We start from the raw sequence: 13990 nt of genomic DNA, 5'->3' as shown, positions 1-13990 counted from the left end.
GAGGGTTTAGGTTATATTCTGAGAAGACAAGAGTTTTATATTTGTCTGTGCATATTTTGGAAATGTTCGTGCTGTGTCACCTCTCTGTTTGCAGCTGTGCAGTCAGACCACCAGAGACTTCAGGGACTGAGTGATCAAATTTGTCCATATTGCTGTTTAGAGTCTCAGGGAATTCACCTGCACTGCTTGGGGCAGACCAGGTCATTGTGCCAGGTATGCCAGACTTGTGAGTAAGATCCCCCCCCAGGCACAGCCTGTTAAGTGATGCAGGGTGAGAGCTATTCACCTTTTTAGCAAATGCTTGTCATACCAGTGCCTACTCTTGTCAGTCTATTTCTGATAACATAAATGCTTAACGAGAGCTTCCCACTCTCCATTTTTATTTTCTTTATACATTTTAGTAGTATTTCTTGTTCACTGAGCCCAGAGCTAATGATGGCACCGACTGAAGGAAGAGTAATGAGGACTGTTGTGTACAGCTGAACATCACAGACAAAAGGTAGAAATGTGTGTGGGAGGAATATGACTTCTGTGTTTACAAACTTTATTTATGTATTCCGTACTTATGAGTTGTAGTTCCTACATGAACTATACATTATGAATTGAGAATACCAATTCTGTAAAACTAGATCCAAATCTGTGTTTGGGAACACTATTTGAAGTTCTGGGCAGTAGAGAAAAAGAGAGTGTAAGAGCATCTGGTGTCAGACTCGAGACATGCGCTGCTCCGTTCCTCTAACATAAGCAGAGTTAGCAGCTTTCTTGTAAGCAAGGTGCCAGCCTTCTCATTATTTTTTCCAGAGAAGTGCACAATTCCATGTTGACATTGTGGAAGAACTAACTTAGAGGATATTTGTGCCTCAGTCACAGAAATTATGAGAATATAAGTGTAGGCTGGAAAACTGAGCTCTGCTTGCAGATAGAAAACATCACAAATTCAGGGATCCTCTTTTGTCTGAGCTTTCCCACATTCACTGAGGTCTGTGATGTTCTAAAGTGAAGAGCTGGGCTGGTTACTCTTGTGAGGAGTGGCTGAAGTCCTGACGTGCTGGGTAGGCAAGGAGAAATCATAGAATTGTTAAGGCTGGAAAATACCTCTAACATCATCTAGTCCAATCGTCAACCCATCACCACCAAGCCATGGGGGGGCATGTTTTATAAGGACACCGAGGGTCAGAGCTGACCCTTGGTGGTGAGGAGTAGTGGGAAACACCTGAGGAAAGCAGGCAGATCGTGCCAAAGGAGAATGAAGAAAGGAAGGAGTGGTGCCCTTGAGATTGAGATATGCAGATTAGTCAAGCGCAGAATGACATGTTTTTCAAAAATAAAAGGTGGGAAAAATAGCTGTTGCAAATAGCATTGTGTTTGCTTCTGAAATAAAGGGAGAATGAAAAACTGAAGTTCTGCTGGAACACAGCATTAGTCATGGTGTTTAGTTTCATGAGACTGTTAATTGCAGCAACCAGCAGCCTACATGCAGTGCTTCAGGCTTGTGAAAGCAGAAGTTTACATAGAGAGGTACATTTCTTACAGTAGGGATGTTGCAATTTTCTTCCTAATAGAAAGACTGGGCAAAAGGCAAGGAGCTGATAGGCAGCATATATGGATTTTCTGGATCTGCAGCACTTGTTCAAATTTAAGGCAGAAGCACTGAAGGAAGAGCATGTGAAGAGACTGAGTAAAACCTGATATGCACTGGGGATTTTTTGTAGAAGGACAGTATTTACATGCATGGTAAGAACCAGATGGCAAGACACTTCTGAAAAGATGATTTTACTCTCCTTTTTATTTTGCTTGCTCTGGAAATTTTTCAGCAGCTGCTGTGTTCTCTGTGTAAATGAAGTTGTAGAATTGAGAATGGGCAGCTTAAGGTGACAAGACATTCCCACATCTGCTATAACACCAGATAGTGTTTTTCCCTGAAAATCTCATTCAGTCTTGGACAAAATGCTTACAGTGTAGAGATGTGTCCAGCTGCTATATATAAAAAAAAAAAAAGATAATTTCCAGCTACTTGAAACCCCCTGAGAAGGCAGTCTGTTAAACTGTTGCTGAAGTTTTCTTCTTAAACTAAAATATCTGCATAAAAAAATTTCATAGCATGCTGGTGCATATCCAGCTCTTGTAGCCTCTGAGATGTCATAAGTTACATGTATAAAGATGTTCCAATAGGTGGTTATTTTTGCATTTTTCTTTTGTGTTTGCCTTTGTCATTTTCATAGCTTTCCTCTAAAAATATGCAAAAAGTGTTGTTCATTAAATACAAGAAGCAGTGAGCTCCACAAATCACATGTGCCACGGTCCATCCTAGTCCTTCTCTCTTGGTTCCTTCTCAGGTTTAGAAAACAATCCTGGAGGTTAACGGTTTGTGTGGGAGCAAATCCCTCTGAATAGAGTCCCTTGTCTGAGTCTCTTCTCCCCTTGTTTCCATCCTTAGCAGCTGTCTGAACTGGTTGTCTTGGCTCTCCTCAAGAGAAGGAGCAGATAGAATCATCCCCATTTGATAACATATCCCATCATCAAATCTGTATTCAAAACAAGTGAAACTAATTGCCCTGCCATGGCTGCAAAGGAAGTCTAGGATGTTGTCCAAAAGGAGGACCTAACTTCTGGCCTGGCAGAGTTCATAAGGTCACTTAGTGTAGGGAAGGATTCATATTACCTCTTTCTGTGCATCATCCCCATTGGGCAACACTGTCCTTCAAGGAGAATGAACAGAGTATTTTTAGCTTTGTTGGGAATTAATTTCTGATAATCTAAATTACTGTGAAATTGACTGGAAGATTAATGTGCAAACTGGTCTTGCAAAGACCAAACAAGTGCAACAGCTTGTGTGAAGATGACTGCCAGGAAAGAGTCCAGGATGAATTTTGTCATGGAGCACAGGATTAAAAGCTGTAAGTTAAAACAGAAAACTATTTAAATGAACTAAAAATAGATGACTAGAAACGTGTGGGCAGAGGCTTATATGTGGAGGATGGAAGGTAAAAAAGAAATATGTAGAAGTAATGCTTTGCATCTAAACTGAGCCTTTGAAAAAGGCAGTCTCACATCCCTGTTCAAGATGCAAAGTAGTCTCCATTTGTTGGCTTTGTTTTCCGTTAGATTTCCCAGCCTAATCAACCCTCTCCTATGGCCACGTGGCCACTAGATCCAGCTGGTGGAAGTGTGGGAAGGGTGTGGCCAGGAGCTGGCTGAGGGGAGTGCATTTTGGTAGCAGGTATCTGTTAGTTCATTGTATCCCAAAATTCTGCTGCAGCCCTAGGGGACTGGAGGGCCAGTCAGGGCATCCTGCACGCTACGTCCATGGGGATGGCACACGGTGAGCCTGCAGCTCCCTGCAGATGTGGACAGGATGTGGACAGTTCATTTCCATCTTCACAGAGAGCATCAGAGCTGTGAAGCAAAAAAAAAAAGCATGAGGTCTAATAAAGAACAGAAACATGGCTGTCATTTCAAGATGACTTCTGAGTTCCCATCTAGGCTAGCTCCCCAAAGTTATTTGCTCAGAAATAGGCTGCTGCTTCTTCTTCTGTGCAGAATACTTAACCTGTTAGAGAAGGAGAAATACCAGAATTAGGTTTGTGTTTTTGGATTATTCAAATAAGTGAGTAGTTGAGCATCGCAAAGAAAATTTCCTTCTTGTTCTGAAAGGATGAGAAGGACCACCTGATTATAACAGATCAAAAAGAGCTCTGTTTTTTTAGCGTGTGTGGGTAGATCATAGCTCACAGCCACATGAGCTGATCTGTGGGCCTTTTCTAAATATGTTTTAACTGTCATGGAGGTACTATTCCTTTGCACAATATAGAGTTCAAAGGAGGAAAAAACACTTGCAGAAGTTCTCTAAGCCACTGTCAACGCAAGAAGTTTACTCAGACTGAGGTTGACCTGTGGAGTATTGAGGACTTTCTTCATATTTCAATTTTTATGCTTTCCTCTATTGCCATTAGCTGTTGAGCTGAAATCTGAGAAACCTTTTTAGAAGGAAGGAAAAAAGAAAGATTGGCAATATCCTAAGCGTGACTACCTCTTGGGAATGCTAATAAGTGTGCATCTCAAGATATTTCCCACAATTAAGTATTTTAATGAAATATAGAATTTGCTTCAGCTCTGCTCAACCCTCTTTGAAATCTGAGTCCCATCAAAGTATATTAGTAAAAGAATTTCCTGCTGCTTCCTACCCTGCTCAAAGAAAAAAAATAGCAGAAAGTGTTATAAACAACTAGCTTACAGAAGATAAATTGTGAACTTGTAAATGTTCACACCAAAAACCTTGCATGGAGTTGCATTAACAGACCTTACTCTAACAGATATTTTATTGTCAGAATGTAAGGATGAGTTGCATAAGTTCCACAGAGGATTGATCTAAGTGTGGCAGTATTCATTAAATTCATTAATGAGCTGAATGATGACACAAAGACAGTTGTTATTAAATTTGCAGATAATTTCAAGCAGCAAGAGACTGCAAGTATGTGAGAAGCCAGGATCAAAATTCAGTGATCTTGATAAATTGCAGATATGATCTGGAAAATGTGGGTAGCATTCAAGATGAAGAACTACGTTTAGATAGGAACATGGAACTGCAGAAATGCAGGACAGAAAAGCGGTCTTCAAAGCAGTTCTGTGGTAAAAGATATAGCAGGCATCATATACCGCAAATAGAACTGCGGTCAATAATGCTGGGCTAGTGGAAAAAAAAGAACATGATCCTGCACTGCCTGCATGGGCACAGATTCCACAGGATGGATAACTGACTCCAGGATGGACTAATTGGAAAGGAGAGATGTGGAAAAAACACAGACTGGAAGAAAAAAGAACTGCTGCTATCTGATCTGATGCTGAAAAATGGGCAGGAGTCTTAAAGAAGGTGAAAGTCCACTGCAAAGAGAACAAGGATGATCTGCTGTCTATATCCATGACAAAGGGCAAGAAATAATAGGTTTCAATTTTAACAAGAGAGATTCATCTTCAATATCAGGAGAAAGACAGATAGTGTTTCCCTAAATACAGGAATAAGTTTCCTGTAGTGTCTACGGCACATCCATTACATCTTTAAGGTCCTCTGAGGAGTAACACTGGGCACAGCTGATCCTACCCGAGGCAGTGAGACAGACTAAGTGATTTCAGTCCCCTTCTATGCTACAGTTTGATAACAAGCAGAAAAAAAAACACCTAACCCACTGAGTAATTTACATGTTTAGTTAAAATTAACTATCTTAATCTGAATATGCATCACTGCAGTCAGCTTCTGGGGAATTTAGCCTTCAGTTGCTAAGAATGTAAGCAGGAGCAAATTGAAAATTTCAGAATTCGTAACTTGTCAAAATTTGGGCAGATTTTCACAGAACAGCACATCCTCATTACCCAGGCCCATCCTGATACATTTTTAATGGTAGCCTCAAAACATTGGAATATTCAGTTAAAAGAATTTATTTAACATGGGAAAAAGACTTTTTTTTCCCCTCCAGATCCCATTGGAGAGAGTTAAGCAGGCTTTTTTTTCCTGGAACATTAAAAAAATAAAAGATGAAAAACTAAAAGCCAGCCTTGTGCTGATCTGTAAAATGAAACGCTCCAGCTCAAGCAGCCATAGTTTGATTAGAATATCAGCAATCTGAACACACAGTGCAGAACATAAAAAGCACACACAACTTCAGCAAATGGCAGAACTTTAACCATGCCAACCACGGTTATTTACCTGTAGGAGGATTTCAGGTCTTACTGTTTCTCCATTATTTATAATGTCCTCTGAGATCCTGGCATGAAGCGTATTTAAAGATCTGTGGTGGTGTTCCCAGTAAGGTGCAGATTTGGACCAGTTTCTTGGATAATGAGAAAAATAAAACACATGTTTTTAAAAATAAATCTTACATATTATTTTGATTTAAGCTTTGTGCAAGTCTTGTTCTCGTGTTCTTATTTAACATAGCAGAACAGTTCAAAATGGTTCTAACTGAAATGGCTCTATCAATCTCTTTGTTCCTAAAGGTTAGCAGGCTTATTGAAGTAGGGAGTGTGTTTCAGAGAGTTTCTGGTGCAGCTCTTCTGGCCAGAGAGGTGGAAGATTAGACTGAAGCTGAGTCCTGGATCCACTGCATGTTTCACACTTCTGAGATGTGCAAAACGTCTTGAGACACGTGCATGTCTGGCTACTCAGGTAAGGGGGGGTTCACAAAACTAAAGAAGAGTAACTGCAGCCCAGTGAGGCAAACCTCCTTCACCTCTTTTTGTGCTCAGCAGAGAAAAAAAGAATTCTTTCTGGTGCGGTGCTGAGCATCAGAGGTTGCACCCCAGTTCTGGAACTCAGCTTTCCTTACCCACTGTCTCTATCAAAAGCCTAGAAGAAGTGAGCTTCCTCAGTTAGTACTTGTTTTCATGAGTGCTGCACACCTGACCCCTCTCAGCCATACCTTCTTGTCACATCCTGCCTGTTAGGGTTGGTCTTTCACATTTCTCCCAAGTGTGGCACCTTCTCAGCAGCAGACAAGATGGAACAGTATCTGAAAGTCATGAATCAATATTTACTTGAGTTTGAAAGTGAGTGTTAGGGACTACTCGTTCAAACTGTAGATATGTTTGACCCCTCAGACTTCACTGCTTTTAACAGAAAAACAAACAGAAGAAAAATATTTAACTGAATATTCACCAAAAGTTAGTGTCCAGCGTTAAAGTGCCCTGTTCACAAAAGAAAACACATTGTGTTCAGCTGCATAACTGAGCCAAAGAGGGAGAAGTGGTGCCACATGGTTTAAATAAACCATCAACACCCTGTAAAATGTTTATTACTATTAGAGAATGGATTCTATATGCAAAAATGTGTGAGTGTACACAAAGTGAGCATATGTAAGTACACAGACATACATTTCAGTACTTGAGACGTGTTGGTGGGTACTATAAATCATACAAGTACAGGAAAGAAATTTGTCTTATGGTGATATTTTCAATTTCTTCCATATGTTAAATGCTTTTCAAATGCAGGAGATGATACAGTTTCTGCTTTGGCAAATGTGCAGTTTAATAAGATGCAGATAAATAGTGGTGAGAGGGACATGGCAAATAAGCAGCATGATCAGAGCTATGACAAGCACATACTGCATCTTGGTACTTGCAAGCATTTTTATAAACACATTTCATGCCTTCCTCCACACTTCAGGCTCCTCGTTCCCACTGCACACCAGCTCCCATCGCAGCTTATGTAATTAATCATGATAAAACCTATTTCAAACAGAAAGAATCCACAGGAAACTCCTGCAGTATACAGAATAGCAAAGGATTCTGTGATTTACTCAAAACAAGTATTCCTTACGCACCCTTTCCAGTCCAGTAGGAGCAGGCTATCTGGAGAAAGCCTAAATTCTATGGGAATTCACTCATTTCTGCCATTAAGTGCAGCGAGCTTTCATAACACTTCATTGACACTTAAGGTGGCAGAAGTGGAGGCTCTGGCCTGAGAAATCTTGGCAAGTTCTGAGTCTGAGGTGATCCCTTTCAGAAAGAGTGCCAGCTGTCAAGGAACTGATCTCCTGGGGATTAGGAAGAAGTGGTGGAGAGATCTTAGCAGAGTCCTAGCCATTGAAGATGGAAAAACTTAAAATCCCCTCTCAACATGTACGATTAGTGCAGGAAGGATGACTGCTAATCTCCTCAATTGGCCAGGGCTCTGATTTGTTCAGATGTGTGATTTCCAAGGCAGGAGTGAAAAGGAAGCCTCGGTTTTGCTTGAGCAAGATTTAGGGCATTGAGGAAACTGAATTGTTTCCCTTCTGATTAGCTGCATTGCTCTTGGTCCGTTTTGGGACTGTAGTCCCCAGACCAGCCCCAGATAGTATGAGACAAAGCTTCTTACACAACCGTATTTGAAACAACCAACAAACAAGGTCTTCCAGGCTGTCCCAAGTGCACTTGCATACACTCTATTTCTTTTCCACAGTATTCTTTATGGATAAAAATGAGCAAGGGGGGCCACTACTCATGGCATTCTGATGTTTTTAACTTTATATAATAAATTTCTTCTCAGTATGTTTGGTTTTGTCATTGCTCTACAATTAAGGAACAAGTTCTCCCACACATGAAATGCACCATTTAATTTTCCTAATGATAAGAAGTTACCGAGAAGTTTGTCAAAGATCACCCAAAAATTAAGAAGCATCAGAGCTGACACAAATTTCATGTTTGCAAAGACATCTGCAATCCTGTTGCACAAAGGTAGGAACAGGCTCTGTTTTTGTTCTTCTAGATCCTTATAGATCTAAATGTACACATTTGGCTTACTCTGTTTAACTCACGGCTTGAAAACTGCCAGTGCACACTACCTGCCTTCTTCAGCCTGACAAGTTCTATTTCTGCAAAGCACATTAACATGGATTAAAGCAACCTCTTGTGGGCAGAGATCCTGAGGGAAAGCTCTCCCTGGAGAGAAAGCATTTGTACTCGTGGACATCTGGCAGACATGGCAGCACCTCCTGCACAAGCTTTCCCTCTGGGGAAGGGTATGCAAAAGGACAGTGGAGCAAGTCTCCTCATACTTGCCTCTCCACCGATGGAATTTCCAGAGAGGTGGAATGGAGATGGAATGGAGATGGATTTCCAGATGGAGGTGGAAGGAAGTGCCAGTTTTCTGCAGACTTTATTTGTTTGAAGCTGAATGGCTGAAATAACCTATTTTTGTAATTGCTGCATTTTTCTGCTTAATCCATGCAGAACTTAGCATATGCCATAGAGGATCAGAAGTCGTAAAAGTCTTCTGGAAAGACCAGCTAAGAATTGCAGAAAGGTACTGTGAAATGGCGACTGAGAATACCCACCTTACATAATGCACAGTGAAAGAAAGTGAAAAAGTGAAAGCATTGCTTGCTCCACAGGATAGTGGTTACAATGAAAAGATACAGAAATCTTTTTTCTTCCTGAAACTCCAGATAGAGGAAGCAAGGTGGGCAAAACTAGCAGTACCCTATACCTTGCTCCTGCTGAATGCTAGCATGAGGCTGTGCTGCTCATAAACCTTCAAACCTAGTCAATGTTACCATAAATTTGATAAAGTTAATTGAATATTTACAGAGCAAAAGATCTTTCTCTAAAAATGCTGAGGAATTCAAAACTACTGCTACAGTCTGGTACTTGAAACTGTATCATGAAACAAGCGAAGGGCTTTGAACCAACACTTTAAAAAACATCCACAGTGTGTGACAAAAAAGATAGGCTAAAGCCTCCTTAAAACTACAAAGAAACTGTGTCATAGGAGCTGCCTGAAACAAAATAGGAGAGAGGAATTAACACACCAGCTAAGGTCTTAGACTGCTGCAGCAGTGTCTGTAAAGCCTATGGCTCTGTTGTTCTAATGATGTAGGCTAAGACACAGGAGATAAGAAAAACCAAGACAGTGAAAGCCATAGTAAAACTGGGTCACTGTTAAACATTTCATGAAAAATAGAACCTACTTGAAGCAACTCTGAAAACCTCTTTGCTTTCCTCACATGCTCAGCCAGAGAGTGGCACTGACTCCTCTTCTGTGCCCATGGGAAATAGCCCCAGTTCTGTGGCCTGAGCCAGCAACTCCATTTTTTCTTATAATTAACACTTAATGACTATCTTTTGGAGGAAGTGCCACAGGGTAAGGCTTAGTTACTGGACCAACAGACCTGTGAAGGAAAGCATGTGCCCAGCTACAGGTTTGAGCAGGAGGTACAAGAGCTTTATAAAAGGTGTGCTTTGGTTATTTAAATCAGTCTCTGTGATAAGGTAAAAATGATGACATTTTTCAGAATAAATATTAGTGTAAGTGAATAACTAGCTGAGCTGCTTTTAGTGTGAATAACAGCACCCCACAATGTCGTATAAGAGTTAACCCATTTTAATAATTCCAAAGCAGCACACTGTGATGTGCTGTAAGAGCCAGTAAGCTAGTGAACCATGCCCTGCAGTGCCTTTCTGACAGCACACGGAGGGGAAGGACCTGCAGGGGAAGTGTCTCTAGCATCTGTCTGTGGGGTTACCGCAGGCACTGCTGTTGCTTCTGAGCAAAGGTGTCTTAGCTCTCTTTCGGGAGGAAAAGAAAGGGAACAAGATTCCTATCCAAAGGAGGAACTGGTGGAGCATGTCCGTAGGAAGCATGCAAGCACCTTTGCACATCTAATTAATGCACAGAAACTCATTGCAGCCAACAGTGATGGCTTCTGCCCATGCAACAGATTTGCTTACAAGAGCTGTGTGCTTCAGAGCAGTTTTGTTGAAGCTGTTGTGGCTGTGGGAGGTGTGCAGGGCCCTGATGCCAGCAGCCCTGGTTGCTGCTGGGCATTGTGAGTGTTGAAGGAACCCAGGAGAGCTGTACCCAATTGTACCACACAGCACAACAGGAGTGAGAGTGCAAGATGGCTAAAATGTAAAATTAGACCCTGTGTGGTCATGAAGTGTGCCCAATGGAAACAGCAAGAAAACACAACCAAACATAAGTGATGCTGACAGTGAAGTATCAAGACCATGCTAAACGTGTACAAGGCAGCACTACTTTCTCCATCCCACCAGCGGACAAACTTCACTGAGGCTTTGGGCATCTGGAGGTGGGCATCTAAGAACAACGGCTCAGCCACAACTGGACCAGGTGCAGATTTTTCCTCTTACGGTCCTTGAGGTGTCCTTAACCAGGCCGCGGCATCGGGACAACTCGATATTGATCTGCCTTTAGTGGAAAAGCGGAACGGGACTCCCCTCGGGCTCTGCCTGCCCCCTCAGGGCGCCGGGGCCGAACTTTCCTCTCACTCCGGGGAGGGAGACCCAGGCCCGGCTCTGCGCTTCGCGAGGCAGGGCAGGGCAGGGCAGGGCGGGGCGGGGAGGAGCGGGCGGGCCCGCCCGCAGCGGGCGCTGCAACAGCCACGGGGTCGGATCCGCCCCTGCCGCCCCGCCCGGCGGGAGCGAGCGGCAGGCACGGTGTGCCCGCCGTTCTCTGCTCTGCCGGCCGGAGGAGAAGGGGCATCCGAGAAGAGGCGCGGAGAAAGAGCCCACCGAGGAGGCTGCGCCATGGCCCCGTCTCGCCGCCGCCCCTGAGGAGGCGCGAGGGGCGGAAGGGCGGCGCGGTTGCCAAGGTAATGAGGTGAGGGTGGGCCAGGGCAGGTGGGGTGAGGACGTCTCCGGGCGGGCTGTTGTGCAGCGGTTCTGCCGTGCTGCCGGGCGTCCCGCTGGGAAGGACGGGGCCGTGCGGCGAGTAGGGCAGGGCTCGGGAGGGGTGTCCGTGCCCCGTGGGGAACTTGGGAAGCGCGGCTCTCGGGCAGCAGAGCTTCGTTCCCGCTGGCTGCAGAGGGTCGCGTGGCGGAGCGCCCGGAGCCTTCGTCCCCGCGGCGCTACGGGCATCGCCGCTCAGCCGCGCAGTGCGAGGCATAGGCTGCAGGGCCAGCAGTAAGCTTCGGGTGTTCCCTGAGGGAACTGCAGATTCTATTCAGGGAAATGCAGGTTTCCCGCAGCAGCGGGGCATGTCCACAAGCTTCAGTTCTAGGCAAGCGTCCCATGTCCGCGTGGTACTTCCCTGGTATTGGAGCATACGGAGGCGCGCCATTGGTGGTGCTTACTCGCAGCTGATTGCGAGTACTTTCACTCTGCTGCCTTGTAAATCTGCTTAAATAGAGGTCAGACGTTGACTTGTGGTTGTGGACCTGGGGGCGTGGGCTACGAGCACAGTATAAAGGCACTTGCTGTTCACAGATGTGTGTAAGAAACTGAAGAAACTGCTTAGATGCGGCCAATATTGACTTATTTTTAGATAAGTTGCTCCTTTTTCCAGCAGCCTGACTGATAGAATGCTTAATGGCAAATGTTCCTGTTCTTTTCCTGCAAGTGTGGCTTCTGAATAGCCATTATTTACTTTTCACGTTTTAAACTCAATTGGAGATTAGAAACAAGTGAAGGAGGAACATTTACTGGCTGCACGTCTCACACTGAGGTTTATCAGCAATAGATGTTTAGAGACTGCTGTTCAATCTCTTTGACCAAGTTTGCTGGCTTCCTCCTGCTGCCCAGCCCTTGCAAGGAGAGGCACAGTAAGAATCTGCATGCGGTGGTTGGTGCTGCCTGCCTTCATTTCTTTCTGGTGGTGCTGGTGATGCAGGTACACCTGTTTTAGCCAAAGCAACACTTGAGGACGAGAGCAAGAGGTGTGTCCTTTTCAGGCAGTGATTGCCTCCTTGCTAAGTGGTTTTAAGGTGTTCTGGTACCCGGTGCATTGTTCTGGTGGAGCCCCTGTGTATAATGCTGGTGAGCAGAGCACTGCTTGTTCCTGGGATAACTGCGTTGGTTAACATTAATGAAGCCAGGAGTGCCAGGGTCTGTCCCTGTGAGCAGCTGAAAGCAAGGAGAAGGGAGCCCTGTCCCAGCAGACTGCAGCAGACCAGCGGACGGCAGAGGAAGAAAAGAAGCTGTGCACGGAGTAGTAGGGTGAGCAAATAACTGCAGCGCCTTAATGCTGCTTGTTAGTCTGTGGGGAAACTCCTGAATATGCCGTGGCTTGTGCTTCCTAACGGAATGCAGGGCTGTTGCTGGGCGGCTTTGCTCTCCTGTAGCACTGTGAGCCTCCGGCTTTTCAAGAATGAGGGATGGTGAATTCAAAGGCTCTAGCTTGAAATACTTGATTTCTCAATCAACCCCTGCAGTTGTGAAGCGGTGGCAGGAGGAGGGCGAGCTGCCCCTCCTATGCCCAGCGCTACGGGAGAGCACTTCTGCCCTTATGAGCAGTTACAGCGCTCTGTGTGCTCGCTGCCTGACGCTGAAGAAGCATTTCTGCAAACACACCTCGGCGCTGTAGAGGGCAGATTGTGTGTGCAGACAGGTCCACGTCACCGAGCAGCTCCGGGGTGCTTCAGAGGACAAACAATCCATCTAGCTCTCGGAACAGACACGCTCCTGGTTCCTCATGGGATTTTTCTCTGGCTGTTCATCGTTGCCTTAGTATGAGAATTCATACCACGCTGTTGTAAGTATAAGGAAAGCTTGGGTACCGTGGGATTATTATGCTTATTTGAAAAGGTATTTCTTTGTGTTAGTCTTTGAGCTGTTGTCAAGTAAGATGTGAGCTAGGTATTGGGTCTCTGTGCTGCTGCTGAAGATGCAGCAGTACTTTGAACCCTGCATGCTTGCTGCTGTCTGCATATTAGGAAAAGGCTGACTGGGGGAAGAGCTGTGCTGGCTGGGTGTGTTTCAGAAGTGTTGAGGTGTCTGCTGCTGCTGGTGGACCCATTCTGGGGGTTGCAGAAGCACCTGGACAAGTCAGGTGCTCTGTTCCTGTTGAGTCACACATCTGACTTCCTCAGGCTACGGAATTTCCTCTTTGCATCTTTGAGCACTTACAAAGAGTTAAACATTTGCATTTATATTCTGAACTAAGGTACTATGTTCCTAAATCTGACACTAAGTCTGCAGGTTTCTGCACTTATCCTTAATCTCTTTCTGTATAGTGAATGTGTTGTCGTATATGGGGCTTCATGCTGGGACCATGAAGCAGCTTGGCAGTGAAGGGAAATTAGTACTTTTTTTTTTTTTTTCTGCCAGGAATCTTAAACAGAGTTGCAAATGCCATCCCAGTGGAATGGAGTATTCTGTCATCCACTGTGCTTACAGCAATTGGCATTGGTGGTGAGAGATTCGCAGGGTAGTTAAAAGATCCTTGGATTGATTAATACAGACCTACTGTTCTGTGGGGGTTGTGTGCTGAGCAAATGAAAACTAATGGCTGGAAAGCCAGGGTTTCTATGTTCAATTTATAGCTCTGTCTGCTGCTATATGAATGTGGGGAAGTCACTTAATTTCACTGTGATTTAGTTTATCATTTTGTAAATGAAAATAGTATTTGTTTCTGCCACAGATGAGCAACTGGTTATAGATCATCACTTCACTAGTGTAACTGCAGTCCAGTATAGATGCTTATTGGCTCAATTAAAGGAGCTGTCTTCACAGGAGCATTGTAGTGTAACAGCAGTACAGTAAAGCATATTAATATTTATAATGC

The 13990-nt window shown here is 44.2% G+C and overlaps 1 protein-coding gene across 7 annotated transcripts in view; it reads left to right on the top strand.

Annotated features, from left to right (window-relative positions):
• The first annotated feature begins 10858 nt into the window (after nucleotides 1–10858).
• Nucleotides 10859–13990, top strand: part of RGS6 (regulator of G protein signaling 6) — a 232494-nt gene continuing 229362 nt past the window's right edge. For 3 of the 7 annotated variants that reach the window (XR_007377783.1, XM_048949076.1, XM_048949079.1), the window contains exon 1: nucleotides 10859–11081. The gene's annotated coding sequence lies outside the window, so the exon portion shown is untranslated. Of the gene's footprint in view, nucleotides 11082–12170; nucleotides 12424–12812; nucleotides 12959–13990 lie in introns of those variants that run through there. The other 4 variants (XM_048949080.1, XM_048949081.1, XM_048949078.1 and 1 more) reach the window with 4 other exon arrangements.

This window comes from Lagopus muta, chromosome 6 (assembly GCF_023343835.1).
Source record: "Lagopus muta isolate bLagMut1 chromosome 6, bLagMut1 primary, whole genome shotgun sequence".
NCBI lineage: Eukaryota > Metazoa > Chordata > Aves > Galliformes > Phasianidae > Lagopus > Lagopus muta.
This window is presented reverse-complemented; position numbering and strand designations above follow the sequence as displayed.